The sequence below is a fragment of the Vitis riparia genome, chromosome 19 (assembly GCF_004353265.1).
Source record: "Vitis riparia cultivar Riparia Gloire de Montpellier isolate 1030 chromosome 19, EGFV_Vit.rip_1.0, whole genome shotgun sequence".
NCBI classification, from domain to species: domain Eukaryota; kingdom Viridiplantae; phylum Streptophyta; class Magnoliopsida; order Vitales; family Vitaceae; genus Vitis; species Vitis riparia.
In genome coordinates, this window is record NC_048449.1 from 8413715 (window position 1) to 8424706 (window position 10992).

At 34.1% G+C, this 10992-nt stretch overlaps 1 pseudogene; it reads right to left on the bottom strand.

Moving 5' to 3' along the window:
* Nucleotides 1-3554: 3554 nt before the first annotated feature.
* Nucleotides 3555-10141, bottom strand: LOC117908852 (annotated as a pseudogene).
* Nucleotides 10142-10992: the final 851 nt, after the last annotated feature.

Below are 10992 nucleotides of genomic sequence, written 5' to 3' on the forward strand. Positions count from 1 at the left end.
GAAGTGTGGGCTTGGGCTTGATGGGTTTAGGCTTGATGGGTTTGGGCTTGATGGAGTTGGGCCCTTTTTAATGGTTGGACATGGGTTTAGGTTTATTGGCTTTGGGTTTAATAGAGATGGATATGGTTACTTTCATTATTATTATTGCTATTATTATTATTAATTATTATTATTATTACTATTATTATTATTATTATTATCATTGTCAATATTATCATTTGTTCAATTTTTTGAATCTTATTCTTATTGTTATTATTATTTTATCATTGTTAATCTAAAACCTTCAAAATCCTATTCTTATTTTCATTATTAATCCAACCCTTTAAAACCTTATCAATATCTTATTATTATTATTAATTCCACTTTCAAAAATCTTATTCTTATTTTTTTTAATCAATCCAATCTCTTAAAATCTTATCATTAATATCCTATTATTATTATTATTATTATTAATCCCACTTCCAAAATCTTATTATTATTATTATTATTATTATTATTATCATTATTATTAATTCAAACCCTCAGGACCTTATTGTCATTATTATTAATATAACTTTTAAAATCCCATTATTATTATTGTTATCAAATTAACTTTTAAGATATTACGATTATTGTTATCATTATTAATTCAATTAAAATATCCTTATTATTATTCTTACTATTATTATTAATTCAAACTTTCAATATTTTATTATTATCATTATTAATTCGAATTCTCAATATCTTATTATCACTATTATCATTAATTCACACTTTCAAAATCCTACTATTAATATTATCCTGTTACTATCATTATTAATCCAAAACTCTCCAAAATCCTATTATTATTATTATTATTAATTCAACTTCAAGACCTTATTATTGTTGTTGTTATTATTATTATCATTATTATTAATTCAACTTTCAAAATTTATTTTTTTATATTTTCACAGTTTAATTTCTTAAAGTTCATTTCTTATAATTATTATTATTGTTAAATCAACTTTCAAAATCCATATTCTCATAGTTTAATTGTCCAAAGTTCTCTTCTTAAATCTAATTTTTGAAGTTTCCTTTCCAAAGTTAATTGTCAAGATTCAAAATTTTAATCTAGTTGCCAAAGTTCCAATCTTTAAAACCAAGTTTTCAAAAATTTCAACTATCATTATTATTAATATTATTCCATTCAGTTATTTCAAAATATCCTTCCTTATACAATTCTGTTTTTCCAACCTTTAAATTCAATTTCCGATTTGAAGGAATTCCAAAATTTTCGTTCATTCATTTAATCATTATATTCTTTATTATTATCGTATTTATTTATTTCAAGTTTTCCTTCTTTAAACAATCTTAATTTTCTGACTTCCAGATTCGATCCCAACTTCCGAAATTTTAAAATTCTCATACCCATTTATTTAAACATCATTATTTATTCACTTGCTTATCTTTAAAATTCAATCTTTAAAAAACTCCTCGAAATTTCGATTTCTAAATTTAAGCTCCAATTTCCGAAATTTTAATTCTCAATATCAAAATTTAATTCTCCATTATTATTTTATTTATTTATTCATTTTTAAAATTCAACCTTTTAAGAATCTTCAAAATTTCCGATTCCTAAATTTAAATTCCAATTTCCGAAATTTTAATTCTCATATCAGTTTATTTAATTATCATTATTTTATTTATTTATTTAAAATTCAACCTTTTAATAATCTTCAAAATTCCGTTTTCTTAATTTAAATTCTAATTTCTGAAATTTTAATTCTCACATCAATTGGTTTAATGATCATTATTTTATTTATTTATTTTAAAATTCAATCTTTGAATAAGCCATCAAAATTCCAATGTTTAAATTTAATTACAATTTCTGAAATTTTGTTTTTCATATCGACTTATTTTATCAAAATTCCAATTTCCGAAAATTCTCATGCTCACTTCAATTTATTTAATCACTAATATTTCATTCAGTTATTTTAAAACTCCATTTTTAATCAATTCTATAAAATTTCCGATTTCCAAATTAAATCCCGAAAATTCTCATATTCACTTTAATTTATTTAATCACTAATACTTCATTCATTTATTCTAAAACTCCATTTCTAATCAATTCTTTAAAACTTCCGATTTCTGAATTAAATCCCGAAAATTCTCATACTCACTTCAATTTATTTAATCACTAATATTTCATTCATTTATTTTAAAACTCCATTTTTAATCAATTCTTTAAAACTTCCAATCTCAAAGATTCCAAAATTCATGTTTTATTTATTCAATTATTATTTTCGTTATTATTATTATTCTATTTATTTTAAAATTCCATCATTAGACAATTCCAATTTTCCGACTTCTGAACTCAATTTCCAATTTTCAAAATTCTAATTTCTTTCAAATTTAGTTCCCAAAATTCCAATTCTTAAATCTAATTCCCAAAACTCCAATCTTCAAATAAATTCCAAGGAATCCAATTTTCACTCAAACAGTTTTAATTCTACTTCAGCTCTCAAATAAACCTTCTGTTTTCTTGGTTCTACATAAGCATGAATGGAATTTGTGAGACTAATTTGTGCAAGATACATCGGGCTTTGGTGAGGGCTCGACACATATGATTTTATGATCGATTGATTGATTGATTGATTTAATTGTCATGCGTGATTGATTTGTTCTGCTTTGTGATATGTATATATTCATCCTATATAGATTTACTAACCCCCCTCTTGATAGCGCATATTGGTTTGCCACCCAGGTATGTATTTTCTCGCATTATGGTCACTCCTTGTGCTTGTTTTAATTCTCATACGGGCATGATCGATTCGAGTATTCATTGTTTTTTCTCATCAATTGCCACATCAGCTTCATTTTATTAGTAGAGACCCGACTTTAGGGACTTAGAGGGGTGCTACGGTCGTTACCGTACCTTCCCAATAAGTAACCTGACCCCCGAACCCGATCCGGTTTTTCACAGACCACCTTTTCCAAAGTAAGGAGTCACACTTAGGGTTTTTCTTTCTTATTTTGTTTACCCTTTAAAGATAAAACAAAAATAAGTGGCGACTCCAAGTCAGTTTTCTTAATCAAATAAAATCAATTTTTCAAAATTAAAATCGAGCTCGCCATCGAGTGGGAAACGCATTGAGCCGAAATGCGGGGTCCACACTTATCTTCTTTAATTAAAAATATGAAACATTTTAATTAAGAAAAAAGTTAAAATGGATGATCAAATTTAATCCATAAACAAAAAGCTAAAACTATAATCATCAACTTTGATTTTTTATAAAAGTTATAATTTTCAAAAAATACAAACAATAAGATAATATAAAAATGTAATAAGATTTAATTAATTTTTTTTCCTTACATTATTTTTAGCTATGGGAATATATGGTAATACATTTTCTATTCATGACCTCTTGCTATGAATGTAAAAATAAGGTAAGACCAAAAAAGAAAAGAAAAAAAAAAGATTAGGTTTATAATATATGTTGGATGCATAGAACATAATTCAAAGTGGGGAATAAGTTCTGAATTAGGAAAAGTTTTCAATATGCTTTCAACATAAAGTTATGAATGAAGAAGTGTAATTTTGGAACAATGAAAACTCTTGATCCATTAATAACATATCAAGGATAAGGAGGAGAAAGCAAAGGATCACTGATAGACGACTGATCATCTCATTCATATGATCATAATACAAAAATATAAATTAAAGGAACAAAGGAAGAAGTCTCTCTCTACTTGGGACTGAAGAAACTTTCTGTGTTAAGTCCTACCTAAGTGGCATACAGTTGAATGCGACCTTCAAACCATTGATAATCTGCTTCTACGATACCCATCATGTGATGAATGACTCTTATATGGAAAATAGAGGGGAAGAAAAAGACTACTGCATATGGGATTGTAACTGCATTTCAGTTGTCGTCATTGTCAAGTAAGATTTTAAGTTGAAGTTGTTGAAGGGTGAAGCAAGCGGGCTTTCTGATTCAGGTATCAGCCACGTTTTCAAGACTAGAATTTGACCTCACAGTGTACTCTGCTACAAGCTTTGCAAAAGACGACGACTTGTTCTCTAGCAATCTGGTGGGGGTATCATATTCCTCAACAAGTCCTGCACCAGCAGTTCCAGGGAAATAAATCAAGACGAATGCAGATGAAGTTAGAGTGAGATCGTGTTGACAGTACTAACCATGATCCAGAAGTAGAACCATGTCACTATCGAGGACAGAAGTAATTCGATGTGCAATGGTTATGACTGTAGAGTCGACAAAGTGTTGTCTAAGGGTTTGCTGAATCAGATTATCGGTGGCTGTATCAACTGATGCGGTAGCTTCATCAAGCACCAAGACCTTGCTTTTCTTGAGTAGCACTCGGCCAAGACAAACCAGCTGCCTCTGACCCATGCTCCAATTCTCTCCATTCTCAGTAACTTCCAAATTCACATCAATATTAGGAGACTTAGATGAGGTTCCTATTTAAATTTTATGTTAGCAAAGCGGGAGAAATAACCTGCAGAATCTAGCTTTCCTTCTTTCTTCCTGACTTCATCCCCAAGCTGGCACTTATCCAGAGCCTGAACCAATGAGTTAGGAAAGCAATAATTCATTTGTACAATATTAATAAATGAAGCAAAAGAAAACTATTTTTCTACTGTCTTAAGAAAACATAGTAGAGGAAAACCACATGTCCACCTTACTTTTTGAGTATATCAATAGAATAAACAAAGCCTACCTCCCAAATCTGTTCATCTGAGTACTCTTCAAGTGGGTCAAGGTTGCTCCGTACAGTCCCTTCAAACATGGTTGGATCCTGAGGGATAATGCTTAGTCTGGACCGCAAATCATGTAGTCCAATGGAAGAGATGTTGGTACCATCTATCATAATCTGACCAGTGGCAGGTTCAACAATTCGAAAGAGGGTCTGTATGAGGGTTGATTTACCACTGCCAGTTCTCCCTACAATGCCAGTCTTCATTCCTCCCAGGAAAGTGCATGTGAGACCTCTCAATACAAGTGGCATGTGTGGGGCATAGCGGACCTACATCCACACTCACCGTCATCAAACATATGGAAATTCCTCTGGCCAGACCAAACCATGAATAACCCTCTAGCATATATACAAATTGAAATTACCTGCAAATCCTGAATATCAACTTGTCCATGTGAAGGCCAAGAACATGCTGGCCTGTTTTCTTCTATGACAAGAGGCGGCTCACTTGGAATGGAAGTGTATTGAAGTATTCTCTCAACTGATATAATTATATTCTCCATATTGCAAAAATTCCATATTACCCAAGCTAGTGTCATGTTCAAATTAAGTCCATATGACACTGTTAGGCCTGCAAGACCTTTAATGGAAGTGGAAAAGAGTATTAGTAATTCTCCTATGCCATTTGCTACTGAGAGTGAAATGGATAATCAGTGAATAAACCAGATCAGAGCTACTTACCAGGATCAATTACTCCGTCTGGAACAGAGATTAAGAAAACCAAAGAGAAGGCAAATGTAACAGAAGATAGCATATCCAAGCGGAAGCACAGCCATTCTATTGCACCAGCAATGCTAAATTTGGGCCGTATATACCCATCTATCAATTTCATGTTTGTGTCCCTGAATCTAGATTCTTGATCAAAGCTCCTGATGGTCATAGATCCTGATATGGTTTCAGAAAAATGTTGTATTACTGGAGCTTTGCATACTCCGGCCAATCTTGATAGTTCTCGTGCTGAAGGTATGTAATATTGCTGCATAATTATAACCATGAAAGAACCTTTTGCTCATATATGATATAAATCTAAGCTTTAAGGAGTACCGAGGGAGAAAAATGGTTTTGGAAATGATAAAAAAAATAGAAATACATTACTTAAACATTGCATCTAAACAGAAAAACCTGCAGTCTATCTTGCAGCCAATTTCATTACCCTTATCTGAAAAATGAATTGGCACTAAAAAACCACCATATTAGAGAGACTTTCATTCTGAGGCCATATTAATTGGCAAGGCACATTCATATTGGTACCTCAATATGCAATGCTTGTGATTGAGCCCCAGCTCAGCTGGATCAGAAAGGAACATGAACATGCCATGAATTGTAGGAGTTATCCTGAATTAGGATTTCATTTTAATGCAGTTGGTTTAAAACGAATCAAATTACTCAGTAAGCAATGCACTACTCCAATTTTTTCCTAAGCAACATTTTGGATTAAAGCTCAGTTTATAGGCAAAATGATTTTAAAACTACTGGCATTTTCATGGACAGATATGATTGATAATCTAATCTGCAAGAGTACATGGCATATGTTAGCGAAGAAAATAAATAATGTAATATGAGAAACATAAGGTGATGTTAACTGCAGAGCATGAGATGTCATGTGACAAAGCCATGTGTTGGCATTAAAGAACGAGAAGAGGTCCAAACAGGTTCACAATGGTTACCTGATACCAGATGCAGGTTGCAGCCACAGGAATAAAGACAATGAAAACCTGCCATGCAACCTGTGACATTACTGCAATAATTCCCAGGAGCTGAATCAATGTGAAGGCACATGCCCCAACTTGCGTTGCAATGTTTGTATCAATCGTACTTTGGTCTGTAGAAGCCTGAAAAAAAAAATGAAGGATCAATTAAGTGATATTCTAACACTTCATTTTGGTCAATGGGGAAAAATGCAAGGCAGCAATAGATATGCATTCATATTTGCACTTACTCTGTTTAGAATCCGTCCACTTGGGGTGGCATCAAAGAATGACATTGGGGCACGGAAAAAGCACAAATGCATTTTATTGAAGAGTATAGTAGCTGTCTTGTAACCGGCTGTTACAAGAAGCATGGCTCTAGAAAGGACGCAAAAAGAACTTCCAACAGCCAAAGCTACATAAACAATTATGAGAGTAGAACCTCTAACTGCAGGTTTCACATCATCTGACACGGGACTTGCCCAAGCCATCCAATAATTGCTTCCAATTTGAAGCAGCTGAAAGAGAATCTGTGACAACAGTATAAAGGGCACAAGAGCCCCTCCATATGCTGTCCTCATGTAATTCCAATAAACCCATAGCCCAACTTTACCTTTCTCTCTCTCCTCTTCTTGAACAAGCTGACCTTTTGGCCCATCTATCTCCTCTGCTTTACCATTTTGGCCACCTCCGTTTTCTTATTTTTCAACTACTTCAGAAGTACCACCAATATTATCACTATCCTCATGGATACTTAATTTTTCTGAAAGTGACCCTGCCTCTACAGAATTGAGTGCTGACAAAGCTTTCTTATGTGCACCAACAAGTTCCATAAAATCAGTTCCAGAGTTGAGAATTTCATTGTACTTTCCAGCTTGTGTAATTCTTCCATCTTTCATGACCTGCGGGTATGCTACATTTCTTCAGTTTATCTAATGGAAACAAAGGCAGGGAAGAAAAAAAATGGTAATTACTCACCAGTATGAGATCAGCAGCAGGTAAGAACTCTACTTGATGTGTAACATAGATCACAGTTTTCGAACCCAAGAGACCCAGCAAACATTCCTGTTATATGAAGGTTACTTACAAATAAGATCAATGAAAGATTTTATTTTTATTTTTATTTCATTTATTATATATAATAAAAGGGAAAGGAAACAGAACAAAGGGCAATGGGTTAGCAAGGGTCCCTAATTACCTCAGCCAGACCAAGAACCAAATCTCATATAGCCCATAGCAGTGCATATTTAAACATACAAGGATAGCTCAATTTCTACTTAATGCAATGGCATTGAATAGATAACATGTTTTATTTCATATATATGTATATTGATCAAACTCAGGCTTTTAGAAGAGAAAGAAATTACCTTAAAGAGATGGGTTCCTGTATGAGCATCCACAGCACTGAAAGGATCATCAAACAGATAAATATCAGCGTTTTGGTAAAGTGCACGTGCAATCTGTATTCTTTGCTTCTGGCCACCACTCAAATTGATTCCCCGCTCACCTATAACCGTCTGATCACCAAATGAGAGAACCTCCAGGTCCTTCTTCAAGGAACATGCATCAAGGACCCTTTCATACCTTTCTCTGTCCATCTCCTTACCAAACAAGATGTTCTCTTCTATCTTGCCACTCTGTATCCAAGGAGACTGAGCAACATAGGCCTTTGTTCCACACAGCTTAAGGATACCAGATATCTTAGGCACTTCTCCCAACATACAAGATAGTAAGCTTGACTTGCCTGAGCCTACAGTACCACAAACAGCAACCCTCATGCCAGGGCACACCCGCAAATTAATATCCTTCAGTGTTGGATTAGGGGAAGATAAATCCCAAGAGAAATTCCCATCCACTATCTCAATTGCTGTATCAGAACTACCTTTTGGAAGCCTCTCGATAACATCACTCTGCAGGTCAACTAGACGAAGAAAGGATGTAATTCTGTCAAGGGATACTTTAGTCTGAGCTATCATTGAGATTAGGTCAGGAAGAAGGTAGATGGGTTGTTGAAGTATCCTGAATGTTGCAAGTGAAGATAAGATCTTCCCTGATTCAAGCGGGATTCCTATAAGCATGCAAGTTCCAAAGGTGACCACGGACACAAATGTTGGGGCAACCCAGAAAAAAAAAGTGGTCATGGCTGAAGTGTAAAGATATTTTTTCAACCACCCCGTCTCATTCTTCCGAAGGTCTACAATTTTAGACAAAAACTTCATCTCCCATCCCTGAAGCTTGAGAATCCTCATGTTTCTTAAAATCTCAGATGTTGCCTTCATCCTTTTATCTTTTGATTCCATTAACTTGCCCTGAAACTTCTCTTCCCATTTCCCCAGTGGAACATTTGCCAACATAACAATTACAGTTGCAAAGAAAGCTGCAACTGAAGCAAGGCCGACGTTTTTATACAAGATTAGCAAGGCTAAAGTAACTTGCACAATCACCATCCATGGTCCGTGCATATACCAAATGAAATCCCCAATTCTCTCCGCATCAACAGACATAAAATTAATGATCTCTCCAGTAGTATGACCCTGCTTTGACTGGCAGGAAAGAGTCAAACCCTTGTTGTAGATCATTGTGATCATTACTGCTCTGATCCTAAAACCAACCTGCTGCAATCTAAAGGAACACTGCCTCAGTGAAAGGCACTCAACAAGCTTCGCAAGAAAAAAGACCATAACCAAAACATAGCCTTCATTTTTTAATTCCCTCCGCCCATTGAGATATTGAACGAAGGTGTCAATAAGATAGGGCCCAACATAAGAAGCTAATATGTTCAGAAGTAGGAATAAAGCCGTCAATAAGATTTCTGCCCAAAATGCAAAGATCAATGCTTTCACCAGCTTAAGCGTGGTCACTCCATTACTTCCACCACAATCACACTGGAGCTTATTTCTAAATGCTGGAAAGACCGCTACAACGCTGTTGCTGGTATCAAGCTGAGGAACATCCCCAAGGTCTAATGTTTTCTTGTTACCCTCAGCAATCAAGGGACCGATCCAAGAGAAAGTAAGAAGGCTAAAAAAACCAGCTTTTGAAAAGGGGGTCACAGTTTCTTCCCCCTTGGATTCATCAGACTCTACTATACTTATACTGGTGCCACCATTCAAAAGTGGTTCCCTAAGAATTGATTCCTCACCTTGATTCTTTCCCAAAAACCCGGAATAGCACAAGAACAGACCAGTTATGACGTAGACAATGTCGGGCACCAAAAATTGAACTTGTAGGGACTGGTCTTTCTTAACAATGTCTATAACAAGGCAATAACAAGAGATGGAGAAGTAAAATCCCCACCAAACTCTTAACAAAAACGGGAACTTTGGTTCAACAGAACCATGGAATTGAGTGTGCAAATATACACAAACTGCTCCCCAGGAAAGTGTTCTGAGCACTAAATCCAAAAGTGTGACCAGCGTTTCACCAGACCAGCCATTTCTGTACCAATAAAAGTAGTTCAAAAAACACAAGAAGAAATTCAACAGTGACAGACCCTGACAGCATGCAAACGTTTGCTTATAGTACAAAAACCTAGTCCTCTTACAATTTTCAAGAGCACCCCCGTTGATTCTCTTGCACACCCATGATACAAACAGGAGAAGCAACAAAACTAGATGCAATGAGGCAGAAAAGGCACGTAAAAAGACGGGGTTTAGCAGAAAACCAATACCTGGGTACGTAACCATGGCTTCGAGCCCCACCATTTTTTGAGAACCTTTGGATTCCACTAAAATGGTATTTTGGAGGTGTGCTCATGAATTGGCACTTGACAGTGAAGATTTTTGGTACTTCATATATGAGAAATAAGATGGGATGTCACTGGTTTTTTAAGAGTGTATTCCACATGAGAAAGTCAGTCAATGGACACTTCCATGGGCGCCGGATAACTTGGCAGCCATCGAATGTTGACGGACATGGCAAAGAAGCTAGGCAGGCATGAAGAGAGAGACAACTTCAAGGACATAGAGACAATTTTCTTGTTTCCCTTTTTTTTATTGATCATCTTTTTAGTAGAATTTTCATTGCCAAATATTTTTAATTCCAAAATCCAAAAGATTTATGATTTATTTTTTTGATTCACATTTCATTCCAACAAACTACTCTATGGTATCATAAATATTTGGGAAATTCCCCGTTATTATCTTATTTTCCATAAAAAAATTTAGAAACAAATTTCAAATTACCCGGATGACAAAAAAAAAAAAAAAAAAAAAACCACACACAAAAGAAAAAGAAAAATAATATTTTTTATTCAGCAATTTAATTTAATTACCATTATTTAGTTAATTTTAAATTAGAATTCAATTATGGAATTTAGTTAATCCCTTTTTTTATTTCATAGTAGAACCATTGATATTTTTATAATCATATAGATCCAGACAATGACTACATTTGCTAAAAGTCAAAATCATAGTAGGCATCACAACTGTGAGCTCATCATTTTGTCATCATGTGTTTTGCTTCTGGTCAAAAGATAACCTTAAAAATACTACTAGTCTACTAGAAAGAAAGCCTAAAAAATAATTTCTATTTTTTTTTTATTCTTTAAGGTTTGTAAACTTTTTTTTTT